Here is an 18,904-nt window from a genome sequence, read left to right as displayed (position 1 = left end):
TAAATCAGGAGTGTCTTAATTGTATTAACATGAAATAAAATAGATTTTGAACCAAAGAAAATTCCTAGGTACAGATGGACATTATCTATGATAAAAGTGTAGGTCAACAAGACATGCATCCTAAATGTGGATGCCTCAAGCAACATAGCCACAAAATATGTGAAGCAAAACCTGGTAGAACTGAAAGAAGAAATAGACAAACCCATAATTCTAGTTGGGGACTTCAAAACCCCTCTCTCATCAACTGGTAGAACAACTAAAGGAAAAAAGTCAGCAAGGATGTACCATCAACACCGCCAATTGAAAGGCTTAATCAGTATGTATGGAACAATCTACCCAATTATAAAAGAATATATATTTTGTTCAGACACTCACAGAATATATATATATCAGCATAGACTATCATCTGAACCAAAAAAAACCTTTAACACATTTAAAAGAATTGAAAGATACAAGTGTGTTCTCAAACTAGAAAAGAATAATAGAAGAATATGAAATTCTCCAAAGATTTTGACAGTAAATAACACACTTCAAATCAGTAGTTTCCCATTTTAGGAAACTAGAGAAATAAGGGAGAATTAAACTCAAAACAAGCAAAAGGAAGGAAATAATAAATATAAAACCAGAAATTAATAAAATAGAAAATACATAAAAATTAGTTAAACAAACAAAAATATCCTTAAGAGATGGATGGTTAAAAATACTGTGCATATCTACCATGGAATACCACATAGCAGTAAGAAGGATAGACTGTTGATACCTGTAACACCTAAGATGGAACTCAAAGAAATCATGCAGAGTGATAAAGGCTCCTCTTGACTGGTCATATGTAATTCCATTTATGTAAGATTCAGAAAATTACAAAATACAAAATAGATAAGTGTTTGCCAGGAGTTAGGGATAGTGAGAAATGTGACTATGTAGATATGGTATAGGGCAGTCTAGTGGTGATGGAGTAATTCTGTTTCTTGATGATGGCAGTGGTTACACAAATCTACACATGTGACCAAATGGCATAGAACTGTACTAACATACCTTACCAATGTCAGTTTCCTTGTTTTAATATTATTCAATAATTATATAGTAAAGAGAACCCTCTGTACTGTCTTTGCAACTTCTTGAGAATCTATAATTATTTCAAAATTAGAAGTTTTAAAGAAAACTTGGCTGGATGAATTTCTTTTTTATCTTTCCTAGACTGTGCATGTTTATTATTTATTAAATGCCCACTTAGAAATATTTTAATGTTAATACTTATTCAGAAGGAGAGAAAACAACAGAGGTATGTTGTTAAATTCTGGTATTATCCACATTTCATCTTGGTGACCTCAGGAACGTAAGTCAACCTCCAAGCAGCTCCTGACTCTATGTGAAGGAGTTGCATTGGCACACTTTGTGCATGAAGTGAAGGGTACCTTGCCTGTCCTATTCTGTCCCTCTCCCTGGCTTCCTGGCTCCCTTTATTAAGAGCCTGGTTAACCATATGCCCTTGAATCCCTATCCCAGAGCCTGGTCAATTTGGATTTGTCCAGGGGTCAGTAAAGTGGTCTGGGATTTGAGAACAGGTTTGGTTCATAGGTAGATAACATACAGGATTCCCAGTTGCATTTAAATCCAGAGAAATCACAATAATTTTTGACATAAGTATATCCCCAAAACTGTATTCCTGTATTTGTGAAATTCACATGTAGCTGGGAAACTAGTGCTTTTCTTGGCTAAATCTGGTAGTTCTGGGGGAGTGGGATTGTAAGTGACTAGACCCTCAAAGCCTGGTCCTCAGCACAGCAGCAACACTGCAGGGGGGTTGTTAGAAATGCGCAATCTCTGGCCTCATCTCCCACTGGCTAAGTTGAGTGGCGTTTGAACCAGACTCTCTGAGTGGCAACCATGACCTTAGCACTTAGGAAGCTATAAACTGAAGGACTTGGATGCTCTGGGTGTCTCTTGAGCCTGAAGGGACAGTGTCCTCATCTCCCCTTTGCCCCAGTTTTTGCCTTTTGCAGGACAGTGAATGAAGCTGTGCCATGTCTCTTACTTTTTCAAAAGAAATTGGAGGTGGGATTTTTATAGAAAACCTGCTCATTTATAAATGTTGACAACCACTTGAATGTCTCTTAAATAATTTCAGAACCAAATAAAATGAGTGACTGAACCCAACTTACAAGCCATGTATTTTGTTATGACTGGTCTAAAACAATTCCTACAGACTTTATTGCAGAAATTTATGAAGGTAACAAAATAGGAATGTAAATCACTGAAACCCTCACTCCAATAATTAGGACTGTACCTAGTTTAGTAAAGAATAAATATAAGTATGAATGGACATGTGCGACATGTGTACTCATGTGCACACATCCAGGTATGTGTGCTTATGTATACATGTGTGTTGTAAACATGGAACATGTGCATGTGTGCAGGTGTACACTTGTGTATATGTGTGCATACTTTGTGCATGGTTTTGTGTATGTGTACCTCTGTGGGTGTGTGCAAGTATGTAGGGTCTGTGGTCTGAATGTTCGTGTCTCCCCCTGTAAATTCATATGTTGAAATCTTAACCCTCAAGGTGATGATATCAGATGGGGTATTTGGGATTGTGATCATGAGTGGCATTAGTGGTGTTACAAAAGAAACCCCCAGAGATCTGTTCCTCTTCTGTGGTGTAAGGTTACACAGGAAGAATACCATCTAGGAAACAAGCCTTCCGCAGGTGCTTAATCTGCCAGCCCCTTTAGTGTGGACTTCCTGGCCTCCAGAGCTGTTACACATGCATTCCTATTGCTTCTAAGCCACCTAGTCTGTGGTGTTCTTTTCTAAGGACTAAACGGTGAGCATATGCTTGCATGTCTATGTGGGGCTATGTGTGCACGTGTTTGTGTGCTTGTCTGTGTGCATGTGTGCTGACAGTGAGACTCTAGTGCTTCTCTTTTCCTCTCTTTCCTTGGCAGTTTCTGGCAGCCTATGGCCAGGTGTGCTAATCTGCAACTTCACATGTCTGCATTCCGGTACCACTCTGGAATGTGTTAGGCGAGCCAATTCCATAGAACATGGTCCTCACTACTTCCCCAGATGTAGCATCAGATACAGATGAGCTTTTACTAGGGGGACACCCCCAACATTGAAATTGGTCTTCTGATTCCTTCCTGAAGGCTTCTGCAGTTTTGGTCTCTGCCATCAGCTCTTTCATCATGCTGTTTATATTCCTCCTGAGCAACAGACACGAGCTGCCTCTCTCCCGCCTTTCCTTTGGAGGGGCAAGCCATGAGGATCTCTCTGATTCCAAAACATGGACTTGGTGATTCCCTCCCTTGCTCTGCTGTAAAAACCCAGTACTTTGCAGTATTCCATGTTCCTAGCCTCCCAGTTCCACTTAGCTCTCTCAAGTTAGCTCCCACTTCCTGTAGTTAAGTGTGTGTACATACAGCATGCAGGTGCCTGCATGACCAGTTCACTGTCAGGGACCTAAACCACTGATGACCCAGTCCTCTAAGACCCCTGTGCCAACTTGTCAAGCTACTCTGTATTTTCCTGGGTAGAATCTCTTCAATGTGAGGTTGGCAGTATTTGGGGGGGCGGGGCGTGACCCCTTCATCCTGGCTAGGTCAGAACCTTCCCCCCGCCCCACTGCACCCAGTGCTTGCCCTACCTAGATGGACTGGTTTACTTAAATGGATGAATTATATTCAGCAATGCCTGACCCTGGCTTATGGGAAAGAATATGACATTTACTTAAACATTAGTTATAGTTATAAAAATTGCCATTTGGTTTAGGGCACAGTTCAAGTGGTAGAGCACCTGCCTACCAAGCATGAGGCCCTGAGTTCAAACCAGTACCACAACCACCAAAAAAATTGTCATTACATTTTCCCTGGTTTGAGACAAGACTATGCTTAGTCATTGGAGATATATAGATATCATCAAAGTCAACTATTTTATATTTAAAATTTATAGGAAGGCTTGTATTATATCCCATAATACATTCATTCATGTTTGCTAATTTTTTACATTTTAAATTATATGGAATAAAATTTATACCTTTGGCAACTGTGTCAGTTTATTAAGTACAAAGTAACTTACTTGTTTTTTTTTATTTGCCTTGTGAATTTTCTTTGGGCAATGAATAATAATAAGTAAATCATAGTTAAAGTTAAAGTAGAATAATGTTGTAAAATATTTTGTCCACTTGAAACATACATGTGACCATGAAATCTCTTTTCCTTGTATGTTGATACAAAAATAACTTTCATCTTTCTCGTTGTACATTGATTTATGAGGTTTCAATGTCAGCACAGACAGAACACTTTCACTTTTTACAAACCTTTTATAACTTGCTTTGTACAGTGAATGCACACAAGTGGGTGGAACCAGCCTCCATGTTCCCTGGTGATAAATGCAGCACTTGTGGATGAAGTAACTGCTCTACCTTTGTTACTTAAGTGGCCTAAAAGGGATTTAGCTCACTTTCAGAGAAAAATCTGGCTCACTCACTTGCAAATTGTAAAAAATAGAGGGAGATGCTTTGAGCAAGCTCTATGATTACAAGATGTGAGAGTGTCTATTCCCTTTACTTCCCCTTATGAATACGAGATATAATGGCACATTTATCTTAAGGGAAAGAAAAAGAAAACCTGTGTTCCCCAAACATGGAAAAAACCAAAATCAAACAGTTTTCCTCCCTGAAATGGATCTTCATCTCTGCAGTTTTGCATCTTCTCCTATAAAAGTTATGTTGTAATATGTTCATATATTCATTCAACATTGATGGAGGATTTGTATAAATGTAATAACAACCCAAAACAGACATCATCCTGCCTTCAAGATGCTGACATTGTCATAGGGAGATGGACAACAAAGAAAGAAGATGGTGAATAAATAAAATACAGTTGGCCGTCCATATCTGGGGGTTCCAAATCCTCACATTCAATCAACCATAGATTGAAAATATTGACAAAAAAATTATATCTGTTCGGAGCATGTGCAGATTTTTTTCTCATCATTATTTCCTGAACAGTATGACTATTTACATAGCATTTATGGTGTACGAGGTATTATAAATAATCTAGAGATAATTTCATCTGTCCAGAAGATGTACATAAGCTGCATGCAAATTCGACACCATTTTGCATAAGGGACAAGAGCATGCTCAGATGTTAGCATCCTGGGGGTCCTGTGGATGTGGAGAGATGACTGTACGTTGCAGCTTTTGCTAAGAACAACAAAGGAAAGTCCCAAGTAGATTGAGATCTAGTCTGGATACTGCAGTGAAGAAGATAGGCTGGTTTACCTGAGTTCTGAGGCAGCGAGCAGGATGAAGAGTGGTCCATCCAGCAGGCCTGAGAGTAGGGAAGAAGTTGGGGTGACTAAGGAGCATGGTTCTCATCTGAGATGCTGGTGTTGATTCCATGGGAAATGAGAGAAGACAGAGAAGCAGAGGCCAGATGGGAGATTGGAGGCTGTGAGTGTATTGCATTTGGACTTATTCTAAATGCACAGGTAAACCATTGAACAGTTTAAGGTAGGTCAAATAATCTGATTATTCTTAGGCTTGGTGGGACCTGGCACTGGCTTAGAGAAAGCCAAGGATGGAAAGATAACCTTAAAAAAACTTTTTAGGAGAGTAGGCGGTTAGAGGTGATAGATAGTCTGAGCCAGGATGGAACTAGAAAGAAGTGAAAATTCGGGGACATCTTCTGAAAGAGAAAATTGACAGCTGTTGATGGCTTGCAAGTGGAAGAAAGGGAAAGGAAAGAAATGAAGGTGACTCCTGTTCATGGTTTAAGCATTCCAGGAGATCTTGGTGCCTTTTGCCCACCTGGGCAGTCATCCCTGTTTTACATCTGCATGAGGATTCTGCTTTCCTTCCTTGTCAGAGTGTCAAGTGGGGCTGAAACATAAACCATGAGACCTGGCCTGTGTCTCTGTTGCATCATAAGTGCAGGTTAGTACTGTTACATGACCTATTATGAGGATGTTGATATCAGTCATCGTTTTTAAAAATAAGAGGAAAAAACCCTTTCAAAAGCAATTGTTTACATATGTTCAGTGGATGTGACAATGACCTTCATCATGGAAAATTAAATCTTACAGTTGGTGTAAAACTTTCTTTCAAGTACCCATTGTGAGGTCCATAATTCACCCTGAAGAGCCAGGTACTGGATACCAAGAGAGCTCTCAAATCTATTCATAATATACAATTGTAGATTTCTGTTTTATACAGGTCAGTGGAGAACCATTGCTGCTGAATCAATGCATCTCACTTCCTGAATGTCTAAATTTAAAAACAATATATTTTAGCAAAAATTCCTACCAGTACTTGCTGATAATATTTCATAAAAACAAATTCTCATAAGGTGGGCTTTTAAAAGGACCGAATTTCTGTTTCTCTTGACCGTATGAGACATTCAGGAATTAATGAAAAAATGTAGTGTCTGTCTGGTTTGTAAGCATCACAATGTTATTTCTGCATAAATTCCCACAGGTCAACTCAAAAGACAGGGTCAAAATCTCATCTAGTCACCTAGATTAAAAACTAATTTCTCTAAAGTATATCCTAGATTGAAGCTTTTTCATGCAAATAAATAGCAAGGGCCTTATCCTCTCTTCCTTTATTAGTTGGGCATGTCATGAATTTGAACAGAACATTTTGTTCTATAGTCTAATTACATGCATTATGAGGAAAAATCTATCCCTTGCATATATATCACTGGAAGCAGCTCCCAAAGTGAGGTTCTATCACAGGACTCGTCACGCCAGTTCATTGTAATAGTGACAGTTTAATCTTTTTGTTTCATACAAGATTAAAAGTCACATGATACTCATTTCTTCAAAGCTGGGACGGGGAATCCAATTGGAGTCAATCTGTATCTAAGTGCTGACTCTATCATAAAGATGAGCTCCATTTGCCCAAATACACTAGATAATTATCTACTGTTATGGGGAAATACTTTGTTGATGAGAAAACCCAAGAAAACTGCTTTTCTAAAAAAAAAAAAAAAAAGTTTACTCACAGCTAAGTGGCTGAACAAGTGCAATCCACAATATCCTTTCCCTCCAATGAACTGACAAACTAAAATTGTCTCCCATGCACCTTCTTACGCAATTTGAAGACTATCATTCTTTTTGGTCATTTGGTTTATTGGCTGTTGAAATGCAATGGCTACCTTTGAAATAAAATGACTTTGCAAAGCTCTTTATTGGATCTCAAGATGTGTCAGTAAAGAGAAAGAAAAAAGTAAACAGATGGCATATGGACACAAAGAAAAACAGCCTTCACTCAAAAACTGTTTATTAAAATGATAGTACAATGCACTTTGCCTGTGAGGTGGCAAGTCACAAATAAGAAATATGGGAACCTGTAGAGCTGCTGGAATTTAAATTATGTGGCAGCTTTCCATCAGAAATGCAACAGTAATTTAGAGTTGGGCTTTTCTAGCAGATTTATGTTTCAGTAAACAAACAAAAGAACTTTGACTGCAGTGCCAGCCGCAAGAAAACGATCACATGGATTAGAGGGGATGTTAAGGAACTTATGTGTCTCATTCCTCTCGTTCTGGATACTTGCATATTTCACCCATACCTGTATTCAGATGAAGGGTCAAATTAATATGAATGAAATCCAGTGCAGTTTCCATTTTAATTTCCATGTCATGGGTGTTATTTCACAACTGAGATAATGTTCCAGGAAGTATCTGGTACTTTGCCAAAGAGGAAGTGTTTGGTTTGGTACTTAGTAAAAATGATTATATTAGGTTGGAAAGAAATGAGACTTTTGAAGGGTGGTCCTGACTATTTGGAAAGGGTCTTTTGTACTTTGCAAGGAGCAGCGGACAGCTTCCCTTTGTCCCATTGGGACCTCCTCTCCCCTGCTTTGTTCCAAGTTGAGAGTGGACAATGTGTCTCCCATGTTTTTATTAAAGCTGCTGCATCTATTGTGGGAAGTGTGCCATTGAATCCCTGAAAGCTCTTCTTGGAGTGCCAGGCCTTTTTACTGACAGGCGGATGATGTGTTTGTGGGGTCAGGCAATGGCAAACTTGGCCACCCAGCACTGCCTGCCCAGGCAGAGTTGAGTTTCCATGCATAATGGACAAGTGGCACCTGAATATTGATATTAGTAGGCAGCCCCACCAGTCCTTGTCAGCAGAGTTCATCAAACTCAGCTGCTGGCTAGGGTCTCCTACCTTGGGGTGTTTTGTTTTTGTTTTTGTTTTGTTTTGTTTTCTAATTCTCACCTATTTTCTATTTTGATACTCCAAGTGTCTGCGTGCAACTTAGATATGTGGTCAAACAGCCAACCCCAGAGGTTTCTAAGCAATTATCAAAGATGCCACTGTGAGATGCCCAGCCTGCTTCTTCTGCAACACAGGTGAGGCTGCGTGTCTAATCTGGCCTAACAGAGGCACTTCAGGGGATGGTTTTAGGTTTTGTCTGGTTATTATTGTTGTCTGCAGTAATCTTGAAGCCAAATTTGTTAGAAGCCTTTGTTTGAACTTCACAGACTTGTTCTGGGAAGAAATATGTTCAACAGTGGCCACTTCCATTCTTTCCGTATACTTTGTGTCAGTCAGCAGTCGCAACAGGGCTGCTTTGAAAACTGACGGCTGCCTCATACGTCCTCCCTATGTCGCAGGCACAGAGCAGGTGCATGGTCATTATCAGACAGGAAAAATGTATCCTGACCTTTTCTAAATAGCAAGCTCCTTCCCAGCCTCAGAGGGTAGGTAGTTTACTGACTAAAATGCAAAAATATCAGAGGATTTGAAGAAGAAAACATCCACGCTAATAGAAGGAAAAAGAGAATAGTAAGGTTCCGGTTAGAATCTCCCTTAAAAGATGCAGATTTCTTTTGATGTGAGTTATAAAAAATCTGCTCAAGGGCTGGTGGAGTGGCTCAAGCAGTAGAGTACCTGCCTAGCAAGCATTAGACTCTGAGTTCAAGCCCTAGTAACACCAAAAGAAAAAAGTCTGCTCAATTTAAGCACAGCCACTACCTGTGAGATCACAAACACAGAAGAATATCTGTACTGTTAGGTAGTGACAGTGGCCACTGTTCATATATAATTTGGACTTTTTACATTTAATGAATTAGGCAAATTATTTTTACATGTATAAAGATATATATCTTATTTAAATAAGAAAGATATTATGTATTGCTTTTATATAAATATGTGTACTGGTAGATAAGTACGTAAGTAAAATATTTAGGTAAATAATTTTTATTTACAAGGACACGCTTATATTTTATATATACATACTTAATGAAAGCACAGTATTGCTTTTTTCTTTTCTTTGGCTCAATGCTCTCCTTTTGAAAAATATTGCTAAATGGCAACTTTTAAGGGTTGATAATATCTGTGGCCAATCGCCTCCCTTCATACCTGTAATTAGGAGAGTGAGTCAGAGCTGCACTTCAGTTTCAGATGATTCTATAGACATTTGGTCCTGATGAGCTGAGCAATCAAGTGTCAGTGTAAACTGATGGAGCTTTTCACAGCATAAACATAATTATATCTCTGGTTAAGAGCACGCCTGTGACACAGGCTAAATTGATAGCAAGCTACTTTCAGCCTCAGACAGTTGCAATGGTGCTTAGAATTGCATGTTGGCTCCTTTTGGGGGGATATGACAATCAAGAATTATTGCAAATATTCCTCTGTTCAATAACATCACAGAAAGAAGCTTTGACTTTGAAATCTATCCCACCGGAGCCCAGGGAAATCTATTTTGTCATGTGATTCCTGGAAATGTTTCCATTGTCCAAGCATAAAACAGAAATATTTTACAAATTCAAGGCAAACTCAATAAACAAGATCCTACTACTCATGCAGCTTTTTTGCTAGTGGGAAAAAAATATAAGTAAGTAAACAAGCAAAGTAGTTAATTTTTTTTAACATTACATTTTTTTAGATCACACAAATAAGTATGAAAAGTACCAGGAAAGAAATAGACAGTCTTGCAATAAAAGATAACCAGGACCACATCTAAGGCCACCTCCCTACGGAGATTTTAAGGAAGATAAGAAGCCAGCACTGCCGAAAGCCCCAGAAGAAGGTTAGAAGAGGGGATACCAAGTGCAAAGGCCCAGAGGTAGGACAGAGTTCAGCTATTACAAGTATTTGGAGTTTTAGCAAGAATTTGGATTCAAAGCAATATCTTACCTTGTTTAGAATGAAATCCAGAGCAATGTAATTCTTGAATTATAAAATCAGTGACCATCTGTGCACTGTTAAAGAAATGACAGTATTACCAGCAGGAGACAGTGAAAAAGGAGAAACAAAGGTGGCAAATTTATAACTATAAGAAAAATGATAGAAATCCTTTTTTCGGTAAGTGTACAGGGAAGTTTGTTTTATTGTTGTGCTGGGTGGGGCACATTGTGGTATTTACAAAAGTTCTTACAATATATCAAATATATCTTTAAAAAGATATTTAAAAATGGAATGTTTTATAAGACATATGCTATAATTTGGCATATACCATAAGTCTGTTTCATGTAAATATCACAAGTATCTGACTGAAGAAATTTTTTTACAAACAAAGAAAAATTATAGACATTTTAAAATGTTTCCCTACTTGACAGTCTTAGCATTTTTATTTTATTTTTTTTTGCCGGTACTGGAGTTTGAGCTCAAATACCCTACTGGCTTGAGCCACTCCTCCAGCCCCAGTCTTAGCACTTTTGATATGTTTATATCTCCAGTCAACATGTACTGCCACTTCACTGTTATGCATTCCCTCTGAGATATATTTTTTGGCAGTACTAGGGTTTGAACTCAGGGCCTTGCACTTGCTAGGCAAGCATTCTACCACTTGAGCCATGCCCCCACCTTTTTCACTTTAGGTTATTTTTCAGATACAGTTTTGCCCAGGCCAGTCTAAGACCATGTTCTTCCTAACTTCACCTCCTGAGCAACTGGGATTACAGCTGTGGTCACCATGCCTGGCTTGTTTTTCAGGTAGGGTCATGCTAAACTTTTACCCAGGTGGACCTCAAACTGCAAACCTATCTCCATCTCCTGAGTAGCTGAATTGCTCAGCCCCCACCCCTGATATTTTGATTACATTCTGCCTATAGCTGCCCCCCCAGTTCATAGATTTTCTAGGCTACCTACTGAAGAGTGATAAGTGGTATCTCTTTGTATTAACAACATTTTGAGTATCCATTAGGAACTCCATTTTTACTTCCTTATACCCTCTCCTACTGTGTGCACACATATGCCAGTGTTTCCATTTCTCACTGAGATCAAGTCATTCAATTCACATTCTCAGAAGGACTTGTCCATAACTTCCCAGATTTCTTTTCACCAGGTACTGCTTGACAGACAGCTCAAACTTCTGAATTAAAGATTAGCTCCAGCTGATAAACTTTAGTTACACAAACATTGAGAAACAATGAGGTTTTTATTATCCATGGAGATCTAGAGCAAACAATTCAAACCAACTACTGAGATTCCATATTTTATAATGAAAAAGCCCTTGCAACCTCCAGTTCAAACACAGACTTCAATTCTTTCCAGAACATTCCATCCTCTGGTGGAGCTTCCTCTTGGGAGGTATGGTATTTGATAGAAATTCTAACCAGAAAATCGATTATTCAGATAGTTTTTTCTTAGCTGCTCCAGACTTGGGGTATGGATTGCATATCAGTCTTTGTAATGGTAATGAAACCAAAGGACCCAGCAAGTTATCTATGACCATATTTCACCTATGTCGTGTTTCTTTTATGAATTGAAATTTGCTTGGCTGATTGGTGAATTATGATAGCTTGTGACCAGTGAGCCTTTGGGGCAGGGGGAAGTGCCTACTTTTAGAGGAAAGGACATTACACACATTACAAAGGAAAATGGTACTGATACTGGCACAGGTGAGTTTTTAGGGTTATGTTGTCCCAATGTGCTCTGTAGCCATTTGAGTTGGAAGGAGGTAAATGATTTCACAGACATCCTCTGGTACATCTTAGGAAGAGGAGTTGTTGCTGTTTTTTGTCTTTGAAATTTCTGCTTTTGCTTATTTTTACTGATCTTTCAAGTAAACACTGGACTATATATATATATATATATATATATATATATATATCCTTTCTTTCCAGTGAATTCTGGATTGATAATAGATTTTTCTCTGCAGCACTCAAAGGCACCTATCTGACAGTTCAAACACTTGAAATAACTAGAGTAGAAATTTTCAGGCAAAATAAGGTTCTGATTATTTCTTCTTGGGTATTAGAATTGTTTGTTTCTTTTTTTAAAACCAGGATATAATTTTTATTTTTATTTTTTCTTTCTTTTATTTTTATCATTTTTACATTTACTTACATATCATATGTATACATTGTTTGTATAGCCCTCCCTCCCCCCTTTCTCCTACCCCCCACTCTGTTTCCGGGCAGAACCTATTCCACCCTCTTCTCCGATTTTTGTTGAAGAGAAAACATAGGAGATAATAAGAAAGACATGGCATTTTGGCTAGTTTGAGATAAAGATAGCTATACAGATTCCTAGCTTTGCTTCCATGCACTCGTGTATTGCAACCCATATTAGTACATCTCTACCTCTTCACTACACCCTTCCCATAGTGGCCTCTGCCAGTTTAAGATTACTGTATTCACTCCTCTACAGTGAGTACATCAACCACATTCAAGTTTTAGATTTCCTTCCCTTTCCCTATTCAACCCATGTGGGTTCTCCCCTTAGTGTGTGACCCATGTCCAATAATATTACTGCATTTGTTTTAAGTCTATAATCCGCATATGAGGGAGAACATGCGATTTCTGGCCTTCTGAACCTGGCTAACTTCGCTTAAGATGATGTTCTCCAGTCCCATCCATTTACTTGCGAATAATAAAATTTCATTCTTTTTTTGTGGCTGAGTAAAATTCCATTGTGTATGAATACCACATTTTCTTGATCTATTCGTCAGGTAGTGCAGCATCTTGGCTGCTTCTATAGCTTGGCTATTGTGAATAGTGCTGCAATAAACATGGGTGTGCAGGTGCCTTTGGAGTAACCAAAGTCACATTCCTTTGGGTATATCCCTAGGAGTGTTATTGCCGGATCATATGGCAGATCTGTGTTTAGTTTTTTAAGAAGCCTGCATATTGTTTTCCAAAGTGGTTGTACTAGCTTGCATTCCCACCAGCAGTGTATGAGCATTCCTTTTTCTCTGCATCCTCTCCAGTATTTGTTATTGTTTGTGTTCTTGATGATAGCCATTCCAATAGGGGTGAGGTAGAATCTTTATGTGGTTTTGATTTGCATTTCTTTTATGGCCAGGGATGGTGAACATTGTTTTATTTGTTTTGGGGCAATTTGGATTTCTTCCTTCGAAAAAATTATTTTAGTCATAGAGTTTTATGAAAAGAAGACATAAATTTATGCTCATCTTGTTACACTAGCCTTAGAAAAAGAAATCTGGAAAAAGGACTAAGGCACATTTTAATGCTAGATACAAATTATTTGTGGTTGCTCAGTATTAATGGTTCCATTCAATAAGAGACCATCTAAACTATGTGCTTAAAATTCATGAATAGGTATACAAACAATAAAATATCAATACAACATTCAAAGGAACTCTAACACAGAAAATTCTATAATGAGTAACATATAACAAGCCATAAATCACTCAAATTTGTATAGCATTAATATTGTAGGATTATTTTTTTCTTGGAGCATGAAAAGTAGTATCAGGATTCTTCTGGCTTATCGCCTTCTGTGACCAAATTTCTGCTCTTCCTTGAACTGCTCGAGTTGTTATGTATGACCACTCACTTGCTCAGCTGAGTAAAACACAGGTGATGTGTGGAAGGAGGCAGTTCTGCAAGGATGCACTGGGGGTCCAACTCCTCTCTGTCTCTTTCCAACTTTTCTCTCTATTTTTCTGGACTAAGAGACCTTTATCTTCATAATAGTCACCTTGCCATAACAAGATGGTTGTTTCGCTGTTAGCAACAAGATTTCTCTTTGAGGCAGGAAAGTGGTGGAAGTTTCAAAAGGGTCATGCAAATTAAACCTGCATGTTTCTGAGAGCTTTCTGGAAAACCCACACCTGCTACCTCCTATTTCCTTGATTACTGGGTCTGCAATAGCTGAATAGGAGTCTGAGCAAGTAAGCAATTGTAGCTGGGAAAATTGTTGCCTGCACAAAGCCAGGATCTTGTTAGTAAGGACAAGGAAGAGAATGGATATTGGACAGGCCATGAGTAATGTCTGCCTTATGATAGCAGTACTTTCTGTATTATTTACATCACTCGATCTGAGGAAAGCCAGAGGTTGATGCTCACAGACAGGTTTTTTTGTTTTATTCACTTCCCTTCTCTACTTAAGCACAGCTCTACTGAGAGTGGATACTTCATACACACTTTCCACAGCAACCTCATCTGCTTCCTGGGTAAAACTGGCACAGTTGTTCAGCAGGAAAGGCTTCCCCACTCCTCATATCTGAAGATGGCAGTCCCATCCCACCTCCTGGATGGGTGGCACCAAGACCTCTGTCTCACTCTGTCTTCCGCTGGGAGGTGGAAGTGGGTTATCACAAAGCCACCTGTGCATTCATTTCTGTGGGACTTTGGTGTAATTTCTAGAAATAGTGGATTGCCCATGTCTAAAACACAAAGAGGCAAAGTTAACTGAGAGACAGAGGAAGCGGAGCAACTACTAAAAATGTATCCCTGATCCTGTTGCTACCAGGTGTGTGCCATGCTGTCTGAGGGAGTAAAATTCTCACTCCTTAGCTCGGCACACACTGAGGTCTGTAATCTGACCCTTTCCAGCCTCACTATCAGTGAATCCCCGAATCCCCGGCCTTGCTCTGGAGCCTCAACTAGCAACAAGGTGCTTGCCCTTCCTTCAGCCTGTCCTGCTGTTTCCACTACTCTCCCTTTGTTCTTGATGTGACCTCTTTCTGGAGTGCACTTCCCCAGCCACCACTTCCTCACCTGCTCCTCTTACTAATTCTTTAAGTTATTGGTTCTCAGCTAGGATTTGTTGTGTCCCCCTACCAAGAGACATGTAGGGAATACCTGAAGACATTTTTCAGTTGTCCCAACAGAGAAGAGGGTGCTACTTGACACATGGTGGGTGAGGCCAGGGAGGTCATTAAATATCCTATAATATTCAGAGCAGCCCCCATAGCAAAGGATCATCCAGCCAAAAATGTCCATAGTGCCTAGGAAGAGAAGTGCTGCTTTGAGTATTATCTTTTGAAAGAAAACCTTTTTCTGAACTTTTCAAGACTGGCTTAGGTGCCGCTGTTAATGGTGCATGGTACTGTGGAGAACTTCATGAGAACTTTATACCTTTGTGGTTAAAAGCTTGGTCTTTAGTGTAAGAATCCCTGACTTTCAACACAATTCCACCACCATGTGTCCTTTGGCAGGTCACTGAGCTTTGGTTTCCTCATCTGCAACAATGGTTCGATCTAACCCATGCAGTGGTCGTGAGGATTCAATGAAATAATGTGTGTAAAATGCTTAGCCTAGTGCTAGGTACAAAGTACATAGGAGCTGCCGTCATTGCTGAGGAGGTGTTTGTCTTTACTTATTACTCTGTCTGGCACATCTAGGATGGATTTGAGCCAGAGAGGCTTAAACTTCAGGGCCACTCATTTTGCTTGAGGCCCTTCTAACTCCATACATATAAAGTAGTTTCCCCTTTACCTGAAGTTTTGCATTCCAAGATTTCAGTTAGCCATAGTCAACTCTTGTTTGAAAATATTAAGTGAAAATTTCCAGAAATAAACCATTCATAAGATTTAAATTACATATCATTCTGCATAATATGATGAAATCTTGTGTGGTCTCACTGCATCCCCCCCAGGATGTGAACATCGTTGTGTCCAATGTATCTACACTGTGTACACTATCCTTTCTGTTAGTCACTTCCTAACCTCCTTGGTTATCAGATCAACTGTCATGTTATTGAGGATTTGTGTTCACAGAACCCTTACTTTACTTAAGGATTCTTGCCCTAAGGCAAGAATAGTGATGATGGCAGTTGGGGTGATGCCAAAAAGAAACATAAAGTGCTTTATTTGTATAAAAAGATAAAAGTTCTTGATTTAAGGAAAAATTAACTAATTAATTAACAATCATAGGCTGAAATTGCTAAGATCAGTGGTAAGAATCTTCTAGCCATGAAATTGTGAAAGAAGAAACATGAAATTTGTGCTAGTTTTCCTGTCAGGTCTCAAACTGCAAAAGTTATAGCGAGAGTGATAGACGTGTCATTAAGATGGAAATGTCATTGAACTTGTATATGTATGTATAGGAAAAAACAGTATTAGATAGGGCTCAACACTATCCATAGTTCCAGGCACTGGGGTCCTAGAAACATATTCCTGTGGTAAGGCAGGGGTTATCGCTGTACCTAATTCTGTATTCCATACCTTATATTATTACCTTAAAGACTCCCTCTTCCCCTCCCCACATTTCTCCTTACCTCCTCCCCATCCTCATTCCTATTCTGTAAACTCCAGGCACCAGAGAACTTAGACCTGCTTCTGACCAGGCCTAGTATAAAACTTAATATTTGGGGCACAGTAAATGTGCATTGATGACAAGAAGTTAATTAGGACTGTAGCCTCTTCAGCAAGTCACTAACCTGCAGAGAGATGTGATTGCTCAATGTTGGCTGTTTTCAAAAAAAAAAAAAAAAAAAACCTCATAGCTTCAACTCTCATTGCTGCCTCCCTCCCTTATTGGCAGGGGCTCCTGGAAGGCATTTTACTCATCATTCAGGATCAGTAGTAAACCTATTCTTTTGTTCTTTTTGCAGTTGGTGTTTCACCATCATGACAAGAGCAATGAGGAAAGAAAAGATGTGTTATTACTGATTATTTACTGAAGAGAATTCTGATGTAGCACCAACAGCAAAGCCGTTTCCATGGGGACTGTCTGGGTCTCAGAAGCATTAGCTAACAGAAACTTCAAATTATTACAGTAATTAACTGACTTGCATAGCTCCTCCTTCCCTAAATTCAGCAGACTCCACCAGCCTATGTTTCCAGGAATAGCTGTGTATGTATATGTGTGTCTGTGACTGGCTTCCAGCCTTCCTGTGTCAAGGTTGACAAGATGGTAAGAAAAGAGCTGGGCAGGTCAATAAGGAAAAACCCACAGTGGTGGGGCAATGCCAAAGTCCAAGTTGGCATTGAAAATTACATGACATGTTGGAATTCTGACCACAGAGAAGTCTGCTGACAGATACCTAATGAAAATGGAAAAATAATAATAGAAAAGGGATTGCAAGAAAATTAAACTCCTGGGTTGGCAAGGCTCCAATAAGGATGAGGCATAATAATATGAGTATCAGACTCTTCTCCGCTGCATAGCTGATTGCAGTGATGCACAGCATTTCTTCCCTTCCATTTGCTCTCTTATGTTAGCTGATCATCTTCATCCTTCAGAGTACAAGTCACACTATCGCTCTTCTCCGAGAATCCGTAGGCAAAATCTCATCCCTGACTGATTTCCACCAGCGTTTGCTATTTTATCAGTGCTAATTCTGGCTAGAAAAGTGAGGCTGGGGAAGGGGGTGGCTTGTGGGAAGAGCACATTTAATCATTTTGACCTAAGGAAAAATAGGGGAATGTAGTTAATAAGGAAAGTTCCATTATGGGGTCTGCTTGGTTTTGAGCCTCAGTTTCTTCATTTGTAAAATGAGGTGGAAAATATTCATGTGGGGGCCTGTTGTAGGGTGAAGCAGAGGTGAAGCAGAGTGCTTTCTCTTGGTGCTTTCTTCTCAGAGACTCTTTCATGGACCCATTATTTTAATAAACAAGAAGGAAATGACAGTGCCTTCAAGATTGTTCTCTTTAGTTTAGCTGTCTTTACTAGACTCATACATTCTGTACCCAGTAGAACATCTCCATTTGACTTTCACCTAAAGCACCTCAAATGGACACAAACATGCTGAACTCATCCCCTTTCATTCTAGATCTGCTTTTTTTCTTTGGGTCATGACCGGTACCTCTTCTCATTTGAACAAACCAGAAACCTAAACATTAGTTTTTAATTTTCAGTGACTTCATTCTACTCACTATGGAGTTAAAACACTCTGAATTTAGTTCTGTGTTTTCTTATGCTGATGGAGGCAGGACTATAAAAGAAAAGCAGGGATTGTTTTTTATGGACTCCAGGTTCTTCCGTAAAGTACTTTGTGCCTGAACCCATTGAGCACCTGGAGTTGAAAAGTAAATATAATTGCCTGAGCTTCTAACCCGCAGTGAAGGGACCGGTAGATTAATAGAGTCTTGTGAAAAGTAGATACTCACTTGCTATATGAGAATTAGACATCATTTTATGTTAGCTTCACCAGAAAAGCCAAGGGAAAATCAATAGACTTAAAAAGAAGAAGGAGAAGAAGAAGGGGGGAAGGAGGGAGAGGGAAAGGGAAAAGAAAAGAAAGAAAAAGAGAGAATGAGTGGAAATGTTTTTTCTTGCCTCCAAACACACTTTACATGTGTCAAAGGAAATAAACATGACTCCTAAAAATGTTTGTTATTGCCTTTTAATTTTTTTCAATACCATCATTCACCATGAAGTTTGTTGGAGAAAATAAAACTAGCTTTAGAGAATGCTCAATTATGTTTCCAAGTTGATTTTATTACTTGTATGAATATATTTCAGTATTCACAGTTGCTGCTACTGATCTCTGATATAGGATTTCTGTTAGAACTCTTGGGTCTAAAAACATGTCATACAGACTCGCACAATTTAAGACTCAAGGATCTTAGAATTCTCAAGTTCATCAACTTCATTCTCAAAGGAAACTGGGATAGAGTGAGGTTAAGATTTGCCCAAAGTTTTCTAGACAGAATCTAAAACCCAAATTTTGTGAACCTCTATCTTGTTCCTTTCCTCTGGTACTGATACTCTCTTTCTATTCTAAACATTTTCTTGTACAAAAATTTTCTCAC

General features: G+C 39.0%; 1 long non-coding RNA gene across 1 annotated transcript; it reads left to right on the top strand.

The window, feature by feature from the left end:
• Positions 1 to 4,979: 4,979 nt before the first annotated feature.
• Positions 4,980 to 18,567, top strand: LOC141411345 (uncharacterized). Its single transcript, XR_012436107.1, has 3 exons — positions 4,980 to 5,935; positions 8,252 to 8,360; positions 16,762 to 18,567. It is a non-coding gene; the product is annotated as an uncharacterized lncRNA (long non-coding RNA).
• The last annotated feature ends 337 nt before the right edge of the window (positions 18,568 to 18,904 follow it).

Source organism: Castor canadensis, chromosome 10 (genome assembly GCF_047511655.1).
Source record: "Castor canadensis chromosome 10, mCasCan1.hap1v2, whole genome shotgun sequence".
NCBI classification, from domain to species: Eukaryota; Metazoa; Chordata; class Mammalia; order Rodentia; family Castoridae; genus Castor; species Castor canadensis.
The sequence above is the reverse complement of the archived record's forward strand: the minus strand, read 5'-3'. Positions and strand labels throughout refer to the sequence as shown.